Here is a 27,555-nt window from a genome sequence, read left to right as displayed (position 1 = left end):
ATAAGCTTAAAATATGCTCACATTTTTCTTTTTAACTATCCTGGCAACAATTTTTGCCTGTTGCCTGCAATTGTAATGAAATTTCTGTCCACAACTGTACTCTAGCCAAATATGTGACACCAAACCACAATCACAATCTTCTCTTCTCAACTTCCCTTTGCATGATCAAACCTTACTGCTCGCTCTAGTATCAATGTTGGTACAGGAAATGAAATGAGATGAGATAAAATGGCTTCTGCCTGAAAGTGAGACCCATCATTATATAGATGTAATAATGCAGTATTAACTACTATCATACTTAATGTTACATCTACCTCATTCAATGACAATACAATATGACCACTGAGGATCTGCAATTTCTACAACTAGCTTATTTAATGACCTACACCTAATTACATACTTTATTACATCATTATCATTATAATTTGAATTGCCACATGGACAGGCATCATTGGGCTAACCATTCTAACCCGAATATATTAATGCTAAAATTGATTGGCCTTTAATCATTCTTGTGTTGAAATCTTTGGGGTTGAGAAATTTTTGTAGAATGGTAAGTGTTTTCTTTGAAGCTGCCTTAGCTAAGATCAGTGTGTATCATCTCTTTTTATTTTTCCCTCTTTGAAGGTCTGTTAGACAGGGTTGTCCTTTTGCTTTTAACTCGAGTTTGTTTTTGAGTCTATTCATTTTTTGCTGAGATTACAATTTGAAGCACCTGTTATGGGGTTGAGATTCTATTGTTGATTTGCAATCAGTTGATAGTACTTCTATTTTTGCTAAAATAATAACAATTGTTTGAGTAATTCGGATAAGGGGATTGATATTTGCTGTATTGCTTCTGATTCAAATATTGTAATTCAAAAAATGAGTTTTCTCAGCTGGAATAATTCTTTCCCTAATTGGATAGCAAACAAAGGGCGGAAATGATTTGACCCTAATATAATAGCTACATATTTTGAGGTTCTTCTCTCTTAATACCTCCAACACCTCAATAAAGGACATGTAGGGCTGGATAATGGATGGATCATGGAGTTAATCTGATGATTGTGATACAGCAAAGCAAGCTTCTTTTTGGATGTATATTTTCTTCCTATGTTCTTTATTTTGTCTCCAAATGTTTGGTTGAGCAAATCCATGATCCTATGTGTGCCTGGAGTAAATATTGCAAAGGATTTGGTCAAACATTTATGAGCCTATGAAGTCCTTTTTTAGGTAGGTACTTTCATTGAACAAATTTGTTGGTGTTATATTTAGTCATGAGTTCAAATCTTGTTCTGTTTGTGGTAAAGTTGAGCCATTACAATTGTTTTTGAAGTGCCCTTATTGTAAGCTTGTTTAGATTTATTTTCTTCCTTCCTAGAATAAAAGTGTTGAATAAGGAGTGAAATTTTGATATCTTATTTGGGAGAATTGTTCATTCTTCTCATTTTGGTGTCTTTTTCTAAGTTGCGGCTAATTTCATCTGCTGTTAATCTTCGACTTTTGTAGATTGCTAGGAATAATGAGGCTTTCCAAGACACAAATCAATTGCTCTCTGGATTTTCAAACAATGTCAACAATTTTTGTGGTGATCAACAATTATCATGTCCCCATTTTTTGGAGGCAGTTCGATTTAATTAATTTAATTAATTTAGTTGTCCAAAATAATGAATATTTTATGAGGACGACTAATTAATTATTTTAATTAAATGTATAAGTGATATTAAGTTAATTATTTATAAAGTTATCAAATAAATAAGTATTAAAAGGTAACTTTATATTTAATTAATTTAATAAAGTGACTTGGATTATAAAATATTTTCACTTAATAGATAAAATCAAAAATGTTCTAGAAGTTTCTAGAGAAAATGGAGAGAAAAGAATAAATAGGCACCTCGGGGCTCCATTCTAATCAGGCAGTTGTTTTATTTCTCTCTTGTTATCAGATTGTGATTCAATCACATGTGCATTGTGGAACCTAGGGTTTCTGCAATTGTCACAACTGGCCATTGAGAACGAAAACTCTCAATAGGTACGCAATTTTGAGGGTGTGAAATATCATCTGAATTATTGCAGATTGGAGGTGACATTCAATCATTTCATCAGGGCATTAATTTGGGTCTAAGGCCAAATAATTACATAGAGATAGCTGCAGTATAGAATCTCCTTTGTTCTTTGTCAGCCAGAATTGAGAAAGAGAATCCATCCTTATTAGCGACGGCTGGAAGTGTATATAATTCAATCAGCATTAATAATTGGGACGCATCATCCCTGGAGCAAGATCGTAGGAGCTAGCTGAAACAGCAAGGGTCAGAAATATATGCAAAGCTTGGCTACCGATTTTGGAGCCAATACTACAGTAGGCGGAGGCATATATGATCTTTATCTCTTGCGATTTCCCAAGACCTTCCAGCGAACTCAATAGCCGAGCATCCTCCAGCAGATTCCAACAAGGTTGTGGTGCCTCAAAGTCAAGCCGAAGGCGGGAACGATTTAATTAAGTTAGGTGCCATTTTATATATATATAAAATCGCATAGACTGGCAAACGGGCAAGCCAACAATTGAATCCACATTTATCGTGGACTGCCGAATTATATCGGGAGGACAGCATTTTCTGATTGGTGTGCAAATTTGGTGAGTTCTGGGCCAATTTCATTCTCCTTGGACTGGACAGGCATTATATATTGGATCTTCATTGCGAGTTGTGTGGGATCTGCCCTCTCAGCCTCAAGTGTCTGTGCAAGCTAGATGTCCTTCACCTTGTGCCTGCGATCTCCATATTGGTTAATACCGTGTGCCATTACTGTCTAGCGTCCAAGGCGATTTGACTTCAAGGAATCCTATTGCATAAACTGCCATCAACGTGGGACAGAGATAAGGTGACTACGAGTTCTGCAGAGGCACTTCACAGAACAGAAGATATAGTAAGTACATGGCCGGAGCAGAGTTGGGGTGCATCTTACGTGACTAGGGAGAAGAAAGTCGGTAGCGTATAATACAAAGAAAGATTGCAGAAGCTCGTCTAGCTGGTGGCATCCATTCTACCTCAGAGTTAGCGGAACTTGTGCATAGCATTGCTTTCAAATTTTCAGGAAGGCAAGAATGAATGAAGACAGCTATTCGTGACTTTTCAAGTATTGAGAATTGCAGTGAATGATGAGCTAGGAACTTTAGAAAATGCTCTGAGGGAGGTAAAGGACAGACCGAATCCATCAGTGGCATCCCAGGTTCTTGATGTTGTTTTCTTTTTTAAAGCCAGAGGAATTTAATCCCTGTTATCAGTTTTGCCACAGATCTGTATTTGTCCATTTGGTGAATTGAGGTTATCAATTTCTTAATTTAACAATTGTATGCCCAGTCTGATAAACTTAATAGCACACTATCTATTCATAAGGCTGTTTAGATTACAAGACAGGTTGATTTATGAATTATCTTAATTTAAGCATTGGTTCTTTAAGTGTCCTTGATAGTTAGGGTCGTATCAGTGGTGCAAACTGTTTGACAAAATGTCAAACCACTAAGTATAAAAAAATTTGGTGCTGGAAGGAGTAATAACCTATTGGGGTTATTTCAACAATGTAGCTTTGCAAGTGCATATAAAAAGCAGAGACATAAACATGTTTATTGATATTGATCCCCAGGCTATTGTTAACCTCAGCTCTCATAAGGAAGGCAGCTCGGATAAATTCTCCTTTGATAATGATATTTGTCATCATCAAAATGATATTGTGTTTATTGACAGTGATGACACCTATATAATAGATCCTATTCATCCTTTTGAGTGTCATGAGGATCCTCATTTCTTGAAAGATGTTTGGAAGAATGAAGAAATTAACATTTTATGACTGTTATGTCCCAACTCCATTTGACTCCGGTCTTCCGAATTCGGAGGCTAAAAATAAGGTACATCATCCTTTAATTCATGTTGTCCCTGGTGATGACTCTCCAGTTGTTGATGTGTTGCTCATAAGGCTGTTGGTAATCTTATAAATATTTCTGATGCAGTTGTTGAGGGTGATTTCCAATTTTCTATTAAGCATACTCCTAGTGCTGCTGATGCGTCAGTTCCTATGGTTGTTCAGGGTGGTGTAAGTAATGGTTTGGATTCTATTCCAGGAAACACCAGAAGCGGCCCGGCCCCCCTGATAATTCTATGGCTTATCCTTCGGTGTTGGGGTACTTCGCAGCAGTGCAGATTCTGTAGTCAGGGATAGGGGCTCTTCTTTCCCTCTTTTTGCTCTCTTTTCCTCTTTCGGTCATTTTGGTTTTTGCTTCTTTTCTTTGGGCACTGTTTGGTGTTCCTGCTGTGGAATGACCCATTGTCGTTTTTTGGCAGTCCCTTGAATCCTCTTTGTGGTTTTTTGTTGGACATTAATGATTTATCTTATCACTTATTCTTCTTTGCCTATCCCAGTAGTTCCTCTCAAGATGTAGCTAGAAGCTTGGGTTCAGGATTGTATTGATTTTAAAGTGAACACTTTGAGGAGGAATGTTGAAATCTTGATAAGGAAAGGGCAGGCCAAGTTCTGCTGGATGTTCAGGTTGAGCAAGTAGTTAATCCAATGTTGATGGATTCGTTTTTTTATGATCTTGGTCTGTTATTGATTTGGCCTTTTCATTGTAGCCATCTGATCAGCCTTGGTGATCTTTCGGGAGATTTTATGGGTGGGTTCTATAATGGTGTAGCTGTTATCTTTGTTGATTTCTTGGATGCTTTTTATTGACTTTTTTATTGGATGCTCCACATGAGCCATATTTGTAAGCTTGTTTCAATATATATATATATATATATATATATATAAAGTTTCAAATTCCTGAGTTGAGTATGACTTTGAATTTTGCTGCATACTCTCTTATATCATTGGCAATCACTGTAAGCAAAGAAGTCTCACTCATTGTTTGAAAAGAAACTTGTGCAATTAATCCTAAACCGCACTTGTGCATGAAATTATTCCATAGGTTTCAGGGTTTGGGTATTTGGTTTCAATGAGAGGCCACTTTCTTAAGGAAATTTAGGCATCCACGAACAATATATGTTCACCCTTCATGAAATTCCATTAAATCGCCTGCTCACATCACTCATGTATCTACAGAGCCAATTACCTTCCAATTTGCATATGTTAGTTTTAGTGATCTCTGATAGATAAAACTATTACTGCAGATATAGACTATAATTGATATCCTTACTTGAACAATGGCAGAACCAGAGATGCAGAGTCTGTTCTCTCAAGTGATTGCTGGGTCTTTAACTTTAGTGCTGAGGATTGCTGAAGATATACTGTCTTACAATGGAGATTGCTGTGAGAACATGTAAATCGCCTTCCAATAAATAATGTCAAGAGTTCTCCTGCAAAATGAATGTGCAGATCACTGGGACTGTAATGCCTTAGATTGATTATCTTTCCCATCGATCTGCACTTATATTTATACATGTGAAAGGTCATGCTCCCCGTAGAGTCATGACTCTATGTGGCCTTTGGCAATGTAGGGTCATGCCTCTACAGAGGCATAACTAACCAACTGTTTAGTTCAGATAAACACTGCAATACAATAGATTATGTGATCGGCAGTAAAACACAAGACCCCCGATAATACACATTATAATGTCTGCCGATAATATACACATTACAATGTCTGCCAATAATATTATGATAATCATCCAAACGTATGTTATGACAATTATATATATATATATATATGTCTGATGAACAGAATTCACATAACATAGTTTTATCATTACTTCTACTGATGCTATACATCAACACTCCCTCTTAGCAAGGGAGAAGTAATACACCTTCAGAATAGAATATCTGAATAAATTATCTGATCTTAACACTCTAAAACAGTGACTAGTCAAATAATTAAAATCACCATGCTATGAACACTATCATAACATATATTATGATTTCTAATTGTCCGAAACAATATCTAGAGTAATCATAATGGATTCGTTATCAATGATCTCTAATTGTCTGAAACAATATCTAGAGATTTCCATGATAATAGGCCTATCATTTGCAAGATCGTCACCTTACAAACGATTACCTTCTAAATATGTGTCCATGAAAGATCGTCATCTTTCATTACAAATCTGATGCAACTAAACAACAATAAAAGCATAAACTCACATGAATTGAAAACTTAAATTCAATATTCAATATTACAATTTAATCATACCAAGTTTTCCTCTTAAGTGATCCAACTTTACTTTAGCAAGAGGCTTAGTACAGATATCTTTTGTTTGCTCATTAGTACTGATGTACTCCAACTGAATGACTCCTCGGTCCACCATATCTCTAATGTAGTGGTAAGGAATTTCAATATGTTTGGAACGATTGTGGAAAACTAGGTTAGCTGAAAGCTTGATGAAACTTTGACTATCACAATGAATCACAGTGGGCTTCAAAGGTCTTTTGAACAAATCTACTAACAACTTCCATAGCCATACCGCTTCTCTAGCACCCAAGGAAGAGGCAATGTATTTTGCTTCGGTAGGACTTAATGCAACTAAAGACTGTTTTCTGTTGAACTAAGAAACCATTCCAGATCCTAGACTAAAGCAACATCCAAAAGTACTCTTACGTTTAGTAGGGCTGCCTGCCCAATCCAAATTAGAATATCCATGAAGGTTGATGTTGACTTGATCATATTTGATTCCTATGCCAATAGTAACTTTTAGATTTCTCAAAATGTATTTAGCTGCATGTAGATGTATCTTCTTTGGTGCACACATAAACCCAAGTTCTACCATCTTTTTGCCTAACAGTGATCTCATGCACCTGTATATGAGAGCTCTTTCCCCAGGGAAATATAATGCATAATCCACCTCCTTGGTTGGTAACTGAACTATTGGCCAGGATTTTTCAGATAGCAGCCACTAGCCATTTTGGTCAGTAAACTACCTCTACTACTAATGTATTAGCTTATTGTTAATAAGACCCAAAATCCTCGACATTTGTCTCCTTTCCTAAATAACCACCTTTACGAATTGCTGAGAGGAGGTAGATGTCATTGTCTCCTCTCACTTGGACTGCAGTGTGTAGAGAGCAAATACTACCAGAAATTACAGAATATCACACAACTATTACCTTCAGAATCACCAATATACGATACCACAATGTTATCATAATGGAGGCGAGGAACAGTTTTTATTTTATTAATATCACCAAAAACATGAATGTACAATGTCCAAGTATCAATCTGCTTATAAAGGGGTCGGTTGGTTAGAAACCAACCGACACACTCCCCGCTTCCTAACTACCCACCAACACAAGTATTAAATACTTAAGTCACCGAATGCCAACTACAAACCAATTGCCAACTACATATATCCCCCCCAAAAAAGAGTCGTCTTCCAGAGGACGACTAAAAACAATTGAGAAATGTTTCAAGAAGGATAGGAGCACATCCTTGGACTCGGAGTGCCTCGCAAGCGTTGCAGCTCCCACTCTGTCGTTTTCTGTTTAGTACAAACGCCCTAAAGTACCCGCAAAGTATCCATCTTTTTAGCTTCGGCCGCTGCCAACTTGCCTTCCAACTTAGCTCACTTCAACTGCCAACCCGCCATCAGAGTAGTCTTTTCTGCTTGCCATTGCTTATGAAGATGTTTCTCCCACTGGGCTTCCAAAAAAAACCCTGGAAAGCAATCTCTATAGCAGCCAAAGAGGCCATGAGAGGAGAGGAAGCAACCTGGGTCTGAGAAATGATAGAACGGTTGGTCCAAGTAGTGGAAATATCTTCCTGACTGTATCCACTTTGTTCTAAGAGACCCCAGTCTGTATAGCAGTCAGCTCGCATGAACTGGGCTAATGTTGTAACTGCGGCAAGTACACCCTCCAAATTATAGGACTGAGCATGTCGAAGGAGTTCTCGGGTAGAATGCTCCATAGCCCGTAACTCCGTAAGAAATCCTTCTGCCTGAGCTGCAAAAGAAGCTGGAACCAGAGGTTCCTCACACCCACTCTATATCTCCACTGGTTCCTCAAGCCGCAAGGGCACAAGGGATGACACCAAACCCTCTTCTTCCAACAACTTGTCAGCCTCTTCTAAAACGGTATCTGCTCCTACCATTGTCACCTAAGTACTCGGAGAGAAAGGGTCCTTCGGTTGCTCCCCCACAGCCGACTGAACAATGAGAGCCACAGGCTGGACCACCTCTAGCCCGAGAGGTGTCTGCAGGCGTACCTCGTGTACACAGTGAACCTGGCCTCTTAAATCAATCACCTTGGTGCGAGTAGGTTGGTCTGGAGAGAGAAGGGGCTTGATCCCTAGAATAGATAGCTTAGAAGCCCCCCATGTCGGAAAGCATCCTAAGCCACTTGCTGCTTTTAAGCTTGCGTCTTCGGTAGAAGGAACTAGTGGTACCACAACATCACCAGGTGGAGAAGCCGGCTGAGGAACCACAGCGACTCCTATAGGAAGGGGCCCTATTGTAGGTGGCAGAAACACTACTTCACGTGGGGTGCCCTGTAAGGGACTTAGGTGAATCTCGGCTGCATGGGAATCAGAAGAGGAGGAATCTGTATCACTCTCTATGTCCTCAGAACTAACTTGGTCTTCGTCCTCCTCTGCTACTACGGCCTGTCGTGCCTTCTTTTTGGTGGGTTCACCACAACCCTGGGAGCCCACACCCAAGGTGTCTAGATGTCATCCCTAGTCGGTATGGTTCCACTCTACTTGCTAGTACCAATGTCCCACAATGTTCACTACTAACCTGAAGCTGAACTGCCTCCAAGAACAAAGCCACTGCATGATGGGGCATGTAGAAAGCTTTATGCCGCAACTCCAGGGACTCCCGCAGTCTACCAGAAAGGAGTTGAGCCCATTTGTAGATCTGTCCTTAGGATAGGCCATCCACCACTAGCAACATCCAGAGAGCAATATTAGAGGTGTGAGTGAGCTTACTTTTTACCAAATCCACCACACAACGCCATTCCTCATTCGCAATGAAAACCTTTCTCAGCCCCCAACTATTCTTCCGAATACCTTCCCATTCCTCATTGGTAAGATCCTGGCGACACAGGAGTTTTAGCCATTTCCGCTTGTCTTCTCCTGTCATAGGGGCTTTGCTCAACTCCTGCCCTCGATTAGGGATTCCAAAAATCCTACTAAGTACTTCGGAAGAATAAGAAACTGTCACCTGGTGTTGAGCATACTGTATGACAGATTGATGACCTGCTCCATCATGCCCCGTAATCAAATCTCGGAGGATAGGTTCAAATTCGTGTAAATCAAAGATAATCTTGTCCACCTCAGCGGTGACCAATGCCTTTCGGAGAGGATGATTTGCGTTTGATTTTTCCCACCATGCCCTACACTCACTGCCGAGCACACTTTCAAAACTGATACTAGAAGTAGTGATCTTCTATGACAATTTAGTCTTGCCCTGTGCCATGACTGACTTCTGAGTTCTTGCCTATAAGGCAGCAGCTTTGGTACCTTTGGAATCAACAATGTGGCCCCGGCTGGGATTCCCCGTACTTAACTTCACCATGTCAGAGGGATATGTCCAATCTACAATCTACCAGCATGTGCTGAGATATCTCCAATGACCACCCCAAAGAACTGTGTGCTAAAAAAATAACCATACAAGTAGAATGGTCTCTTTGGTTGGTAGAATTTGTAAAGAGTATGTTTGATCGGACCATACGCTGATATGTTCGTATCCCTGTTGTCGTACAACAGCCATACGCAACTTAGCTTTATGCAAGTCTGTACAGAAATCTCTTGTATGGCTAGATGCCACTCGTACGCTATCCCTCGTACGTTGCAAAATTGGCACCCGTACGCCATTTGAAGGTGGTCTTCTGTACACCAATACTCTGTACGTTGGGTTCTGTACAGCACACCAATTTTGCCCTTCGTACGCTAGGTTCTATACGACACCACAACCTTGTCCTCCGTATGCTAGATTTTGTTCAGGTACGTCAAAAATCTGTTAGTATGTTGGGTTCCGTATGGTACACCACTTTTGTCCTCTGTACGGCTGATCCCACGTATGGCTATAACAATGCCACTTTTGTACGGTCTGATAGGTCGTACATCGCCTTGCTCCGCTATCCAAACACCCCGTACGTCACCCTACTGTGTACACCGTACGTCCACAATCCCCGACATTGTACTTGCACTTGCCTTCCTTTGATTCTTGTATTTGTAACATGTTGCAATCTGCTTGGAAGACTTCATAATCTCCCATCTGCCAGTGAAATAAACCCTTAAGGGAGTTTGTGTCATCCTCCAAGTATTCTCCTAACCTGAGTACTCCCTCCTCATTGGGTTCCATCCCTTCATTATTCTTCTTCTTCGGAGTCAAATGCCAAGTCCTGACTTACTGACTTGTCCTTGAGATCTATAGTGTACTTCCATCCTTCTGATTCAATAGAGAGGGTGTTTCATTTCCAGTTGTGATTGGCCTTTGCTACTACTAGCCATCCTCTCCCAAATAAAGCATCATATACTTTCTTCTCCAAGGTAATAAACACAAAGTCTAAAACAAATTGTTGGGTTCCTATTATTACCTTTTGCCCTATCAAGGTGCCAATCGGTTTAATGCCATGCTGATCTGCTCCTACGAGCTGGAATTTGGGCGGCCACAAGGAAGGTTTCCCAATCACCTTCCAAGTATCTTCCGATACAACATTCATCCCGGAGACTCCATCAATTATCGTGTTTGAGAGTTTGTACCCCATGATCTCCATCTCTACTGCTGGCGCTCTCCTTAGACCTATTGTAAATAAGGTATTTTCTTCCTTTTCCATTGAAGTTTCTTCTTTTTCTACCTGCTCTACTGCTTCTGGTTCCACTTGTTCTACTATTTCTGGTTCCCCTTGGGGATCCTATTGAATTGGCAGCGTTCCTTGTATCAATGCGATTTGTAACTGGGGTAGTATATCCAGTAAATTCCCCAATGGAGATCGGAATGGTAGTTTCTAATACTTTCCTTATGATGTTAGGTACCCCCTTGCCCCTAGAGGTCTTGGCTGGCTTAGCTATTGTTTCCCCTCTCAACTCATTTTGGATGTTCTGCTTTGCCTCCTCAAATCTTGCTTTTTCCACAGTCACCTCTGGGGACATGGTTTTCTTGGCTTGCATCCTTGTTATTGCAAGTACCTCACTTTCTGATCCTACAATATCCAACATGTTCACGCCTTTTTGCCTTGGGCAATTCGAATCCTCATGGTTGCCCGGCCCACACCATTTGCAGAGCATTCCTCCATTTTGTCCCCCTCTGTTTTGACATTCTCGAGCAAAATGGTCCCATTCGTTGCATCTCCGGCATTGGATCATGGGCTGTCCTCTAGAATCATATTGGATTGCCCGTTGGGGTGTGTTGGTGTTGCTATTGTTATTACTACTATTGGCACTGCCTCTCCAGTTATTCTTGTACCCCCCTGGTGAAGCTTCTGTATTATTGTTCTTTGGGGGAGTTGCTGGTGGTTCAGACTATTCTCTAGCAAACAATATCTGGGTGTTCCTTGTTTTTAGGTTTAAAGGGCAGTCTTTGATTGCATGACCCCCTATCTGGCAAATCTCGCAAAACATCTTTCTCAGGCATGACCCTCTTTTTCACAGTTTGTACACCATAGGTCTTTACCTTCCTTCTTCTCATCCTTAGTTCCGGCTACTTCCTTCATTAGTCGTTTGAGGTCCTTCCTCAAGGCTTGGATCGTTTTCGACTCTTCCTCACTCTCCTCAGAACTCTCACTAGAGCTTCCATGCCATCTCCTCTTCGAGGTTTTATTTTCGGTTTCAATGTCCATGGCACGCGTACAAGCATCTCCAAAAGTAGATGGTGGGACTATCTTCATTTTTTTTCTTAAGGGCAGGGTGAGTCCTCCAATAAACCATCTTTTCTTTAACCCGTTTGCAGGCTTCTTGTCCAATTTGCTGATGAGTTCCTTCAGTCACCTGGTACAAGCCTTCACCGATTCCTTCTTGTCTTGCCCAGTGTTATAGATTTCTGTGACAATTTCATCATCTCTTAACAATTTGAATTCCTCCTCAAATGCTCCACACAGGTTATCCCAAGTGTTCTTCTTGCCAGCATCCAAGTCTGCATACCAATCTATGGCAATCCCTCTTAATGTGGCAGGAAATGCCTTCAACCATTCGTTACAATGATTCTCCCCGTTCACTTGCCATATAGTTATACAAGTTTTGCAATGGCGAGCAGGGTCCTTTGATCCGTCCCCCGTAAATTTAGGCAATTTTTGCTTATCGACTACCATTTTCTTTCCTCGTTGCCACCTTCCCAATGGAACCCCTCCTCCCGAGGGAGCAACACCACCAAGTGGAACCCCAGTTCTAGATGGAATACCTCTTCTCGGTGGAATGCCACTTACTGATGAAACAACACTTCCTAAGGGAACAACCCCATCGGATGGAACCCCACTTCCCGAGGGAACACCCCCACCGGACGAAACCCCACTTCCCGCTGAAACACCCCTTCCAGATGGAAAACCACTTCCCGATGGAACTCCACTTCCTGATGGAAGTTTACCTCCCAATGGAACACCACTTCCTGATGGGCTAGACTCCTGACTCCTTATCTCCTCTTGAGGGAGTTCTTGCCGTTCAAGGGTTTCTAGTTTTCGGCACCCAAACTGTCTTTCTGGTGTTTCCGAAATAACCAAATTGGCTAGTTCCTCAACGGTATGTTCAATCCACCCTTCCTGACTTCGGTGGGAATCCCCTTGTGTTCTCTAGTTACGGCGTCTCTCTTCTTGCTGCTGGAGATGTAAGGTTCTTAGGGCGACTTCCTCCTCAGTTTCATCCTCTGGTGTTGTCCTCCTGAATTTATTTGGAATTAGCGGCATGAACTAATTCAGTGCCTATCTCCCTATCTTGGCTTATTGGGTTCCTCTACTTTGTGATTCCGCACCCTCTCAGTAAACCGTTGAAGAACTTGTTGCCTTCTTCTTTCCCTCGCGATTTGTGCTCTTTTGTCCTCAATATGTACGAGGTTCCTTGCCAAAAGCCGAGGAATTTGTCCTAGGAGATATGCACCGTTGGTGGCACGGAGAGTTCGTCGCGTACCATGCTCTCAGGAACCGTCCTCTCACGGGCTTCCCTTTGCACGTACTGCTCGACCGCAACTTCCCACGCTGTCACCAAGTCGCGTGTCAATTGATCCTCCCTAGTTACTTCCTCCTCTCTGTCGCTATTAGTAATTTGGATGCAAGGTATAAATGGTCTTCCAATTAGTCCATCCTGTCTAGCACAATACCTCCAGATCCTAACTTGGGCAACGGTGCCAAAAATGTCAAGAGCAAATAGTACCAAAAATTACAGAATATCACACAACTATTACCTTCAGAATCACCAATATACAATACCACAATGTTATCATAATGGAGGCAAGGAACAATTTTTATTTTATTAATATCACCAAAAACATGAATGTACAATGTCCAAGTATCAATTTGTTTATAAAGGGGTCAGTTAGAAACCAACCGACACACTCCCCGCTTCCTAACTACCCACTAACACAACTATTAAATACTTAAATCATCGAATGCCGACTACAAACCAATTGTCGACTACACAGTGCATGGGGGGAAAGGGAGGGAGAGGGCAAGTAATGCTGGAAAGAGGATAATGGAGACATATGGGATCAAGCGTACAAAAAGCTGAAAAGATCACTGGGAATAGGATGCAAGCATACAACCTTACCGAACTGAAAACGATAAAAATATGTTATTAAGGGTATCCTGTTCAATGCCAACTACTTCTAAATTCTGACATAATAGATTTTTCCATCATCCTGAGTAATACGATTAGGAGGGAGAAATCATATGTTCTGTTTCTTCAAAAAGGACTATATAAAAAGCTTTTTCTATGATCTTTGTGCGTAAAGTGATTAGAAAGGGTGAAATATTTTTATGTTCAGTTAACTGAAAACAGGACTGGTGATGGAAGTAACAAAAATCCGAATGCAAAAATGTCATTTCAAACTCAAAAAGTGCCCTCTCTTGATCCGCTCATAGTCGCTATAATGAATTGCCAACTGTCTCTAAATCTGTCTTGGACTCTTAGAATCATTTTTTTTAATGTTATTCTCCTCCTAGTTACACACTAGAGTTCTCTTTTTGCATTTGGATGTGGGTTATTATGTTTATGAGCAGTGCTGATATTTTGGCTTAGTTATATGTAGTATGTAGTATGTACAATCAATAAGAGCATGAAAGTGTTCCAGATGGATTCAATTGTTTAGGCATTTTTCCTTTCCATTTCCTGTAGTTTTTATTATCCACACAAGGGGCAGTTCCTATTGATACAATACATTTATTTTTATTTTCAAATAAACGTAATTTCTTTAAGATTTTCATTGAACACAGAAATTACAAAACATAAATGCTATGGTAGTGGAGCTGTGCAGACAAATTTTGAGAAGACAGACTAGAATTCATGACAGGAAGCAGAATCTTTGAACAAACACCATTTTCCAACAAAAGATAAAAATTAAAATCTATGAATAGCATTTAAAACTAAAAGTATTATCTTACAACAGGCACATTGAATTGTCATGTGGTTTCTTCAGAAGATAAAGAGATTTTGTAAGGCCTCCAAAAGAAATGGTCATTCTGATCAACATGCTTCTTCTGAAGCAAAAGCTACAATCTGCTTTCTACAAAATGTTTTTGAATGGTCAGATTATCTAAACGATATAGTGTTGCAAGATAATTCCTTGTCCTCACCTGTAAGAATCTCTAGATACACCACAAGTTTCGTGTAGAGTACAAGGTGTTCCTGCAAACACACAAAGCCCAATTAAGATACCAAATGAAAACAACTGGAAACTTTTCTAGCGTGTGGTTAGCAACTTAATGAAACAGAATAACAACAAAAATGGATGGTGACCATTCTTTATTTATACAAATTCAAAAATTAACCTATTCAAGTCTGCAATATTCTAATCCACAAGATTTTTATGTAGAAAAAAACTAGTAGCAAGTTAGCTATCTTTAAAGAGAGGATTCTTTCACATGGCTGTTCTCCCTTGATATTTCATTAAGGTTGTCATTCACAATTTTCAACTCTGGTTAACAGCTTCTTAACTATAGGCTGGCTCTTTTGGGCATAACATATCCTACTACAGAAGCACATTAATCATTATTTTCAAACATGTGTCATCAGCTTATCCACTCCATCAAAGCATCCATCTCTTTTCGTAATGGGGCACTTGTCAACATTTTCCCTTACAAACTTAACAATTCAGCTTCTTTCAATTCTTATCTTTGCAACGATCCTTTGAACAATTTTTATATTTAGTATTTTTAGAAAGCTATCTTAACAAGTTCTTTATCGCAGAGCATTAAAAACCCTTTAGGAAATTGTTATATCATCACTACAAACAGCAGGATTGTAAAAGGATTGGGTTAACAATGGTGACCTGATTGTTAAATCCAAACAGAAACGATCTCCTGTTGCATAGGATCTCCTGTTGCAGAGTCTAAGAATGCCCACCAAGTTTAAGTCCAGAGCTAGAGAGTGGGAGCACTACTGCAGAGTATGAGAATGCTCATCAAGTAAGTCCAGAGCTAGAGGGCTAGGCTAGACAATCCTAGGAGGTAGTTCACATTGAACTCCCCAACACTGGATGTATAAAAAGTGCTGATAGTGCGTAAAAAGCTGGTAACACAAGCCTATCACTGAGACACCATGAAAGGAAGGTGAGAGAATGATGCAGATGCATCACAAAAGTGGAATCATTTTGAAGACTATGGCGAATACCTGGATTTGTGTGGTTATTTACATTGTAATATGGTTCAGTAAGCCATTTTATGTTTTTATTAATTGAGTCCAAATAGTCTAAGTGTCATAAACATGAAAAATGGAAGGTTAATGTGTTTAGAGTTTATTCAAATCGGTCATGAAGAACTGATAAGGAAGTTAGAATGAGTTAGTTATCGGTTGTGGGAAGTTGGTTAGTTATTTGGTTGTATTCGGTTTTGAAAAGTTATTTATGCCATTTTATGTTTTTATTAATTGAGTCCAAATTGTCTTAGTGTCATAAACATGAAAAATGGAAGGTTAATGTGTTTAGAGTTTATTCAAATCGGTCATGAAGAACCGATAAGGAAATTAGAATGAATTAGTTATCAGTTGTGGGAAGTTGGTTAGTTATTTGGTTGTATTCGGTTTTGAAAAGCTATTTATGCTTCTATTTGGCAAAAACTGAGGAGGTGAGAAAAGTCTCGAGGAAGGAGACGGTAGATGTAACAGGAAGGAATATGTGACGAAGAATGGAATAAGAATGTGAGGGAATGAGTTTTCTGTTATGAATATCGTATTCTTCTATTATTCATTTATGTTCCTCTGTTAATCCTTCACTGATTATGACAGTTACAAATTAGTTTAAGCTATGTTGTGGAACTGCATTTCTTTCGAAATCGATTCCATTTGCTATTTGTGACGACCGATTATCGAGTTTTTAATGCTCTGTGTACATTGTGATATAAGTTGGTATTAGCAATCGGTACGAAGGTGTCGGTTCATTTATGAATCGAGGTGTTGAAATAGCCCCGATTTGGGGAACTTTATAAATAAAAAATCTTATGTGATTATGTTTATGTGTCCCCTTGCTCAACCGAGTATCAACTGAGAAACCGTAGGTTCACTCTCAAAATTCTTTAAGATCGGGATAGACTTCAAAGGCTGCTACACAATTATTCCATTGTTTTCGAACCTTGGAACTGTTATTATAACAGTGATGAAGCCGTGAGGAACCTGAGGTGATATGTGTGTGCAGAGTAGCTCCTGTTTGGTGTAGCCGTAGGCTGTTTGTATCGAACCACAGCATAATAGAAAAAGAGACGTGATGACAGTCCATTGGACCCATGAGCATTGCAATTTCAGTTTGGGTGCTATCAGAAAAGCTCGTGTCTGGCAATGATGTTTAGGGGTGTATCGAGTGGCATTGAAGTTCGCTGTTAAATAACCGAGGATGGCAAAATGGTGGTAGATCCATGAAGGGATGGCGGCACTCTGGAGTAACCGTGAACATTGAAACCACAATAATGATGATTCAGATGATATGGGGAATCATTCCTAATCGAGTACAAAGTATTGGCCTTCGAAGAGAACTCCATGTTCAAGCATGGTTTCTTATGCTTGTAAGGTGGTAAAACTAGTATTGTTCGGCATGTTGACAGGAAGGTCCACACAAGAAGCCGAGGGATATAGGTTTGACTATTGATTCCTGCAGACCATTGAAGGAACCGAACTGTCAAAGTAGAGGCCGATGTTTTCAAGGCGTTATTGAAGCATGATCGATATTTAGTAATCAATCTTTTGGTGTTACCAATCTGGAGGCAACCCGAGGGCGGGGTGTTCATTATTTGGTAACCATTTCTCATATGATGGTATTTTGTTTATCTGTTTGAGTTGAAGATGATTTGGTAGGTAATCATGAAGTTTGTTCATTGATCATTAAAATAGTGAGGGGATTGGAATCTCTATGAAGGGATGGTTGTGCAGAAGTGCAGTGAGATAAAGAATATATGCAGATTTGAATCATCAGTTGATTCTCTCTGCATTAGATTGGTATCAGAGCTCAGAAGATTCTGAGCATGTGATAGTGGAAATCACACCAGGATAGATTATGTTTTCTTGAATATGCTGTTAACAAGTTTTGCAGATAAAATTTCAGATTTTCTTTGATGAGTTTGTGCAGATAAGTTCCAGATTTTTACTTGGTGCTGTGCACCCATTTGTGAATGATTGTTGGGGGAGATCTAATTCAACTTGGCCAATTGGATTTGAGTACTTTGCAAGCATTTAGAAGTGCTGGAATAGCAACAAGTTCCAATATGGAAGATAAAGAAGAGATTTCAAAATTGTTGTTGAAATTAGATGCATGGATTTCATATGAGGAAGCACAAGAGAAGAAGAAACAGAAAGAAGCAGAGAAAAAGAGGAAGGAAGAAAGCAAAAGAGGATTAGAAGCAAGAACAAAGAAACTTGAAGATGACTTAACAGCATTTGAGATGAAGTTAGAAATGAAGGAGAAAGGAGATCAAGCCCTACTTGATTTGATAGAAGCCCAGATAGCATATGAAGAAGCAGAAATAAAGGTGAAGAGTTGTCCATTGGAAGGACAAGAGGAGAAAACCGATGCTGGTAAGGAGCAGAAGGTTGGGGATGAGCCTTGGGTTGAGAAGGTTCTTGTTGAAGACAAAGATGCTGAGAAGATTGTTGATTTGGGCAATGGTGATTTGATCCCGGAAAATCTTGAGGATAGGGATGTAGCTTGTGATGATGGGGCAGATGATGTGATCTCTCATGAAAAAGAATTAGTGTTGGTGAGCATACAGGATAACAAGGAGATAGTTCACTATGAAGGAAATTTTTCCTTTGCTGGATATAGTGATGAAGTTTTGATTCCTTTGGAGGATCAATCCAGTATTCAAATGACTGGAGGAGACTTCTTTGTCTTATTTTGTGCAGGTGTGCCGGAGCTTATTACTGTTGATGCCTATGAGTTGGGCTTATATTTGAAGGACTTGATTTTGGGCTCAAGTTTTTCATCAGAAGCGATGTTCGCAGCTATCTTTAATTTTGCAGGCATCCACCAAACGACACATCCGAACTGGAAGATTTGGAAGAAGATTATGGCAATTCAATGGGACTAGAATTTTTGTGTCCCTGGGAGTATGATGCAGGTGCATCACAAAAGTGGAATCATTTTGAAAGACTATGGCGAATACCTGAATTTGTGTGGTTATTTACATTGTAATATGGTTCAGTAAGCCATTTTATGTTTTTATTAATGGAGTCCAAATACTCTAAGTGTCATAAACATGAAAAATGGAAGGTTAATGTGTTTAGAGTTTATTCAAATCGGTCATGAAGAACCGATAAGGAAATTAGAATGAGTTAGTTATCGGTTGTGGGAAGTTGGTTAGTTATTTGGTTGTATTTGGTTTTGAAAAGTTATTTATGCTTGTATTCGGCAAAAACCAAGGAGGTGAGAAAAGTCTCGAGGAAGGAGACGGTAGATGTAACAAGAAGGAATATGTGACGAAGAATGGAATAAGAATGTGAGGGAATGAGTTTTCTGTTATGAATATCGTATTCTTCTATTGTTCATTTATGTTCCTCTGTTACTAAATCCTTCACTGATTATGACAGTTACAAATTAGTTTGAACTATGTTGTGGAACTGCATTTCTTTCGAAATCGATTCCATTTGCTATTTGTGAAGACCGATTATCAAGTTTTTAATGCTCTGTGTACATTGTGATATAAGTTGGTATTAGCAATCGGTATGAAGGTGTCGGTTCATTTATGAATCGAGGTGTTGAAATAGTCCCGATTTGGGGAACTTTATAAATAAAAAATCTTATATGATTATGTTTATGTGTCCCCTTGCTCAACCGAGTATCAACTGAGAAACCGTAGGTTCACTCTCAAAATTCTTTAAGATCAGGATAGACTTCAAAGGCCGCTACACAATTATTCCATTGTTTTCGAATCTTGGAACTGTTATTATAACAGTGATGAAGCCGTGAGGAATCTGAGGTGATATGTGTGTGCAGAGTAGCTCTTGTTTGGTGTAGCCGTAGGCTGTTTATATGTTTGTATGTTTGTATCAAACCACAAAATAATGGAAAAAGAGATGTGATGACAGTCCGTTGGACCCATGAGCATTGCAATTTCAGTTTGGGTGCTATCAGAAAAGCTCCTGTCTAGCAATGATGTATAGGGGTGTATCGAGTGGCATTGGAGTTCACTGTTAAAGAACCGAGGATAGCAAAATGGTGGTAGATTCATAAAGGGATGGCAGCAGTCCGGAGTAACCATGAACATTGAAACCACAATAATGATGATTCAAATGATGTGTGATGCAGAGAGAATCAACTGATGATTCAAATCTGCATATATTCTTTATCTCAATGCACTTCCTACACAACCATCCCTTCATAGAGATTCCAATCCCCTCACTATTTTAATGATCAATGAACAAACTTCATGATTACCTACCGAATCATCTTCAACTCATACAGATAAACAAAAATACCATCATATGAAAAATGGTTACCAAATAACGAACAACCCGCCCTCGGGTTGCCTCCAGATTGGTAACACCAAAAGATCGATTACTAAATATCGATGATGCTTCAATAACACCTTGAAAACATCAGCCTCTACTTTATGATAGTTCGGTTCCTTCAATGGTCTGCAGGAATCAATAGTCAAACCTATATCCCTCGACTTCTTATGTGGACCTTCCTGTCAACATGTCGAACAATACTAGTTTTACCACCTTACACGCATAAGAAACCATGCTCGAACATGGAGTTCTCTTCAAAGGCCAATACTTCGTACACGATTAGGAATGATTCCCCATATCATCTGAATCATCATTATTGTGGTTTCAATGTTCACAGTTACTCCAAATTGCCGCCATCCCTTCATGGATCTACCACCATTTTGCCATCCTCGGTTCTTTAACAATGAACTTCAATGCCACTTGATACACCCCTAAACATCATTGCCAGACACGAGCTTTTCTGATAGCACCCAAACTGAAATTGCAATGCTCATGGGTCCAACAGACTGTCATCACATCTCTTTTTCCATTATGTTGTGGTTCGATACAAACAGCCTAGGACTACACCAAACAGGAGCTACTCTGCACACACATATCACCTCGGGTTCCTCACGGCTTCATCACTGTTATAATAACAATTCCAAGGTTCGAAAACAATGGAATAATTGTGTAGCAGCCTTTAGAGTCTATCCCGATCTTAAAGAATTTTGAGAGTGAACCTACGGTTTCTCAGTTGATACTCGATTGAGCAAGGGGACACATAAACATAATCACATAAGATTTTTTATTTATAAAGTTCCCCAAATCAGGACTATTTCAACACCTCAATTTATAAATGAATCGACACCTTCATACCGATTGCTAATACCAACTTATATCACAATGTACACAGAGCATTAAAATTTTGATAATCGGTCCACAAATAGCAAATGGAATCGATTTCGAAAGAAATGCAGTTCCACAACATAGCTTAAACTAATTTGTAACTGTCACAATCAGTGAAGGATTTAGTAACAGAGGAACATAAATGAACAATAGAAGAATACAATATTCATAATAGAAAACTCATTCCCTCACATTCTTATTCCATTCTTCGTCACATATTCCTTCCTATTACATCTATCGTCTCCTTCCTCGAGACTTTTCTCACCTCCTCAGTTTTTGCCGAATACAAGCATAAATAACTTTTCAAAACCAAATACAACCAAATAACTAACCAACTTCCCACAATCGATAACTAACTCATTATAATTTCCTTATTGGTTCTTCATGACCAATTTGAATAAACTCTAAAACACATTAACCTTCCATTTTTCATGTTTATGACACTTAGACTGTTTGGACTCAATTAATAAAAACATAAAATGGCTTACTAAACCATATTACAATGTAAATAACCACACAAATCCAGGTATTCGCCATAGTCTTCAAAATGATTCCACTTCTGTGATGCACCTGCATCAATATGGGGAATCATTCCTAATCGAGTACGAAGTATTGGCCTTCAAAGAGAGCTCCATGTTCGAGCATGGTTTCTTATGCGTGTAAGGTGGTAAAACTAGTATTGTTCGGCATGTTGACAAGAAGGTTCACACAAGAAGCCAAGGGATATAGGTTTGATTATTGATTCCTACAAACCATTGAAGGAACCGAACTATCATAAAGTAGAGGCCGATGTTTCCAAGGTGGTATTGAAGCATGATCGATATTTAGTAATCGATCTTTTGGTGTTACCAATCTAGAGGCAACCCAAGGGCGGGGTGTTCGTTATTTGGTAACCATTTTTCATATGATGGTATTTTGTTTATCTCTTTGAGTTGAAGATGATTCGATAGGTAACCATGAAGTTTGTTCATTGATCATTAAAATAGTGAGGGGATTGGAATCTCTATGAAGGGATGGTTGTGTAGGAAGTGCAGTGAGATAAAGAATATATGCAGATTTGAATCATCAATTGATTCTCTCTGCATCAGAGAAGGTCCTCAAAGCCAAGAAGAGATGGAGCCACAACCACTAGAGTAAGAGCAAGGGAGCCTAGCAGTATCAGTATGCATGGAAGAGCATTCCTCATTGATCTGGACCCATCTGCGAAGTGTCTACAGGACACTTACCACCTCCAAGAATGTTGATAGATTGAAAGGAAGAAGCAATCAATCTAGTAGATTTGGGATCACCACAAAGAGGATCAATGGGGAGAGTCCAAACCTAAGTGAACTAGGTTGGATAATCCTAGGAGGCAGCTGATGTCATGTAGACCACCCCACCAACATTCGAGGCAAAGGAACTACTAGTAGTGGGAAATTAGCTTGTAATGGAAGCCTACTGCTGAGATATACATCACGAAGATGAGAGGAAGTTCCAAACATCAAGAAGAGAAAGAACCATAACCACTAGAGTGAGAATAGAGGAGCCTCAACCATTGTAGGATGCAGGGAAGAGCATGTCTCACCAACCTATACCCATTCGTATAAAATCTAAAATGTCTATGAGGAGCTTAATGCCTCCAAGAAAAGTGACAGGTTGGAAGGAAGAAGTGATCAATTTGGTAGATTTAAGGTAATCATAAAGACTCTCCCCTAAAGAGTTGAATTCAAAATCCACATCAAGGGAATGGCCTCCCTATCCTCTAATGATTCCACAATCATCATCTCAAATGAAGTGCTACTTTAAGTTCATAACTACAGTCTATACTACAATATTTTTGCAAATCCATATTATACTCACGTCTCCTAAGAAATTGTAAAGTTCTAGTTGAAAACAAGATGTAAAATGGGTAATAATGTCTAGTGTTTACAATTCATCGTCTTCTAGAGCACCTGATAAACCTTAGGGTTTGGTGTCGAATGCTCCTATTATCATACCATTCTAAGTTCAGACATACATGGAAATATGTCTGTCATATAAAAAACACTCTTTTGGATAATGAGCATGTGTGTGTGTGAAAATTGTTCAGGGTTAAGTTCAGCTTTTGTCATAATGCTGAATGCTTGTCTTATTAAAACAGAAGACCATGTCTAATGATTGCTACTGAAAATGATGTCTTGAATTCTTCAGCTTCAGCTCATAGTATTTCTGAAAACAATGGTTTTTTGACTTTCCTAAATGCCCAAAGTGCATGCTACTATAGCTCAAAACGGGTAACTTACAAAGGCTATAGTTTTGAACTAACATTTCTTAAAATAGTGACTTGCAAAATAGTAAATACCATATATTGAATGATCTATAGATGGATCAGAAAAGAAGTCAATTGCACTAAGATTTCACAATGAAAATGGTCACAAATTGAAATGAAATAGGTGTGCTAATTAGGATTTTAGGTCAGTAATCATTACAAATGAGTAAAATTAGAATTACATGATACACAGATAAAAGTTTTAAACACGTTACACAAAATTTACATGGGGAAAACCCTTTCAGATTAAAAATCCACATAACAATCATTATACTAGAAAATGCTTACAACATGGCCTATTAAAAGTTGTAATGAATACCAAACAAGGGAACCACTCTTTTACTTTCACGACGCCAATAATATTTCTTATGCATGGTGATAATATTCATCTCCAAGTTAAATGCCTTTCAATGTGAGAGAACTATCTTAAATAGAGAAGGGAAGGCAAAACATCTCAAGGCATGTTTGTCACACCTATTCAAAACTGTTCTTTATAAATATGCAATTATCTAAATGTTATTAGACTATATTTATTTTAAATGGGATAAGCTTGATATAAGGTTTTATAACCTTATAATAAAACATGGCATAAATGTTTTCAGCTTATGACCTTCAATAACAATATGTTCTACCAGGGTGTTTCAGGAATCTGTGTGAAACTGTTATTTCTAGAAGGGAATAATTATGGAGCACATGTTGTTAAAACTTTGCAATTGCAATACATAATTTCATCCACATACTTTCAATTGAAATACATAATTTCATCAACTGGGAATGATCATGCCATAGTTTAAAGACTCAGTATTGGCAATATCTCAGCTAGCCCAAATTTTTTGAAAAACTCAGAATCGGCAAAAAGCACTTTTATCAAACATTTGAAAATATGAAATTTCTTAAAGTATTCTTAAAAAGGCATACATACACCAAATTTGTAGAATATATAATAATTTGAAAATTTTAATAAAATAATAATAAATATTAAAATATTAACATGTAATTTGTTAATAATAATTTTATAAATATTTATTATTAAATAGTTAGTATATATTAATAAGGTTTAATTAATAAAATTACAATATAATATTCTATAATATGATTATATTTTAATCTAACAATTTATACTAATTAAATGTAACATTTTAAATTTATATTATTAAAAAATTTAAAATATCAATTTTAATAGAATATGATTTATGTTTCATAAATTTTATAAAAACGTATTAATAAAGTTCTAACCCATATCGAAATTTTGAAAACAACTACGAAACCAAAGGCATCATCGATCATAAGCTTATGTCACGACATAGTGCGGCGTGGGAGGATTTGGAAATGGTTTGTGAGGCTCTGTCTTCATCAACACTGAGGTTGCGGTTTGCCTTCATTACCCTGTCTCAAAACCGCCTTCATTACCCTGTCTCGACCATATACCTAAAGCCAGCTTTTCATGCGATGACATGCACACTGCATTCTAAACCAAAAATTGTCATTTTGTGTTGATCGACGATTTAAACTGCCGCCTTTTCTGGTTAATCGCGATTTTAATAAAATATACACGCCACGATTTATTGGAAATATCGTTGCCAAGATTTTCGGCGTTTAAATCTTTTTTCCTGCTGACTCACGATAACTTGCAATTTTGGCGTTATTTCGCCAGTATTTTAAACTATGGATCATGCAATTGCTGATTTCGAATAGTACGGATTTTGCAATTGTTGGGGCAAACACAAAACCATTACCATTTGGATCGCAGATTTGAGTGGGAATTGGAATTCAGAATTCTCAAAAAATCCTAATCCACTGTTTGGGTCTGCAAAATGAGAATTGGAATTAGGAAAAATGTGGATTCGGTATCCCCATTTGACCCCCAAAACAAGAATTTTGTCTCCCCTCAAAATACTTGTTATGTGGAATTCCCGTTTTAATCCCCATTTTAAATCCCGTTTTTTGAAAATGAGGATTTCAACTAAAGTGCAATTTAATTGGTTTTGACATCCAGATGCCCATTTGGGAGCACCTATTTTTGCACATATTTTTGAAATTTAATTGAGTTGTAACTGAGAGAGTGAGGTGTTTAAAGAAATGATGCCCTTTGCATCTACTTTGGGCACCCTTTGAACCCCATTTTGTAAAAAAACGCAATTGCCGCTTGAAGAAATTCAAAAGATTATTGCATCTACAATTTTTTTAATTGGGGGAAAATTTTTGGCTATTGTTGCACCTGCTCGTATGTTTGGATTAAATAAAAGAACTAGTATTGCACATATTTAATTTCTTTCGTCTTTCTTTTAACTTTTTCTTGAAATTCTATTTTGCAATGAACATCGACATTTTCGACATGTGTGGAGTTGGAAGTGTTGGATACAATTGATTAATTATGTGTTGTCTTTGATGTTACACAAATGTCATATCAATTGACAGACAATGCTTACCAAGCTCACTTAGTCAGTGAAGATAGTTTTCCTTGTCTACCAAGCGTTCACAAGTTTACTCTGAACAGATGACAGTGTCTACCAAGCTCACTCAGGTGTCGAAGGAATTGAGGCAAAAAAGAGTGTTAACCGAGCTCACTCGGTTAATGAAGGGAAAGTTGGACAGAGTCAATGTTCACCAAGTTCACTCGGTTGCCAAAGGATTTCTGCAAGTTCGTAGTGTTAACTGAGCCTCTGTTGGTTAACACAGAGAATCATTCTAAAGATAGTTTCTACCGAGTAGGATCGGCTCTCGAAGGATTTTTCTTGTTTTGGCATATGAAGCTTAATTACTTTATGTATTGTTTCTAGCTGACTATGATGATGAATATTGGTGATTGTAATTTGAATTTGGGCCGATGTGACAATCTAGAAAGTATAAATGAAAGGTCAAGTTGAGAATTCTAGTGTGTGCAAGTGTGTTGATTGAATTGAGAAGAAAAGAGAGGAAGCGAACTTGAAGGATAAGCAGGTATCCTTGTGGAGCAGAAAAGTAATATTCGATCAGGAAGGATCAAGTTTAAGCAAGAAAGAGATATGGATTCAGCAATTCAGTTGCATCGCAATCAGGTCATTTCATTGTTACTCTCTAACCATTGTAGCAGTGATCTAAAATCTCTTAACAGAGTCGGTTTAACAGCCAGTTGTAAATCCTCTAACAGGGTGGCAATTCCATTGAATTGTTTTAAGACCTCTTGCAAGGCCACTCCTAGCAGGGTGACTAAATCCTCTACCAAGGTCACACCTAACAATGTGTTTTGTAACCTTTAACAGGGTTGGCTCCTAACAGAGCTCACTTTCGAAGAGTGAAAAACAGTAATTAATTACATTGGTGGTTTTTCCCAAATTGGGTTTCCACATTAAATCCTGGTGTCTCATGCGTTCATGTTATTTCTCTTATGCTTGCAAATTAATTACTATTAATGTTTTAAGATCTGCTAAAAGTAATTCACACTCTGCATTTACCGAGTTACAACATTTTATGTGTGTTTACCAAATAACCACAACAATCAGTTTTCTCAGTCTAAATTTTATTGTTGACATCTAAGGGATCTGGGATTTATTTTAGTGGTAACTGATTCACCCCTCTCCCCTCTCAGTTACTCCTATATTTCCAACAGGAAGCACCATGAACAGGTCCTTGAACAAATCGGAGATATGAATCGCCTGTCATTGTAACTTTTACTCATTTTTTGAACCATATATTCATATATTGAACCAAACAGGCTTGGAATAACAAATTCCAAATATCAAATATTTTTGGGTTTGAACCAAATAGTCCCTAAATAAATTCCAGAAACCGCAATATGGATTTCAAGTTCCAGAGTCCCAAATCAAGGATTTTAGACTCCAATTCCTAAATCATATTCCAGCAACCAAACAGGCTTTAGGGTGCTAAAATCAGTAATTTCATCCCATAACACAAAAACAGTCAGTGACAACAAGAATTCTGCATTTTTTCTCTTCATTGCACCTTTTCAACTTCTACTTTAGCTTGTACAAACATTAATAACCATTGCAATTACTAATTAGGTATATTGGAAACTAGAAGAAGCATTCAAGAGATGTATGGGTTGAGTCTTAAGTCATAGAGTGTGCAATAGTGACCAGTACCACAAGTTGGCTCGAATAGAACAAAGAAGTAAGTGTGAGAGTTAGTGATTAATCTTTGGGCAAAACGCTAAATGTTCTTTCTTGTATAATGACAAAGAGGCCTAAGATTGTATTTGGATTGGAGATGATGAATGAGGAAACCATTAGTCCTCACTGTTCCTAGAGTTTTCTCTGAAAATTTAGGCTCTATAAGCCCTTTTTTCTTCCATTCTTGTATGAGTTGCTCTAATTTCCTCATGCTCAGTTGACTTTTATTAATTTAAATTTGG

The 27,555-nt window shown here is 38.4% G+C and overlaps 1 protein-coding gene across 1 annotated transcript in view; it reads right to left on the bottom strand.

Annotated features, from left to right (window-relative positions):
* Window positions 1–14,436: 14,436 nt before the first annotated feature.
* Window positions 14,437–27,555, bottom strand: part of RPS17 (ribosomal protein S17) — a 50,206-nt gene continuing 37,087 nt past the window's right edge. Inside the window, exon 2 of the mRNA XM_089827435.1 lies at window positions 14,437–14,728. The gene's annotated coding sequence lies outside the window, so the exon portion shown is untranslated. The remainder of the gene's footprint in view (window positions 14,729–27,555) is intronic.

The sequence above is a fragment of the Cupressus sempervirens genome, chromosome 4, assembly GCF_028749045.1.
Source record: "Cupressus sempervirens isolate cs-2001-9-10 chromosome 4, ASM2874904v1, whole genome shotgun sequence".
NCBI lineage: Eukaryota > Viridiplantae > Streptophyta > Pinopsida > Cupressales > Cupressaceae > Cupressus > Cupressus sempervirens.
The sequence above is the reverse complement of the archived record's forward strand: the minus strand, read 5'-3'. Positions and strand labels throughout refer to the sequence as shown.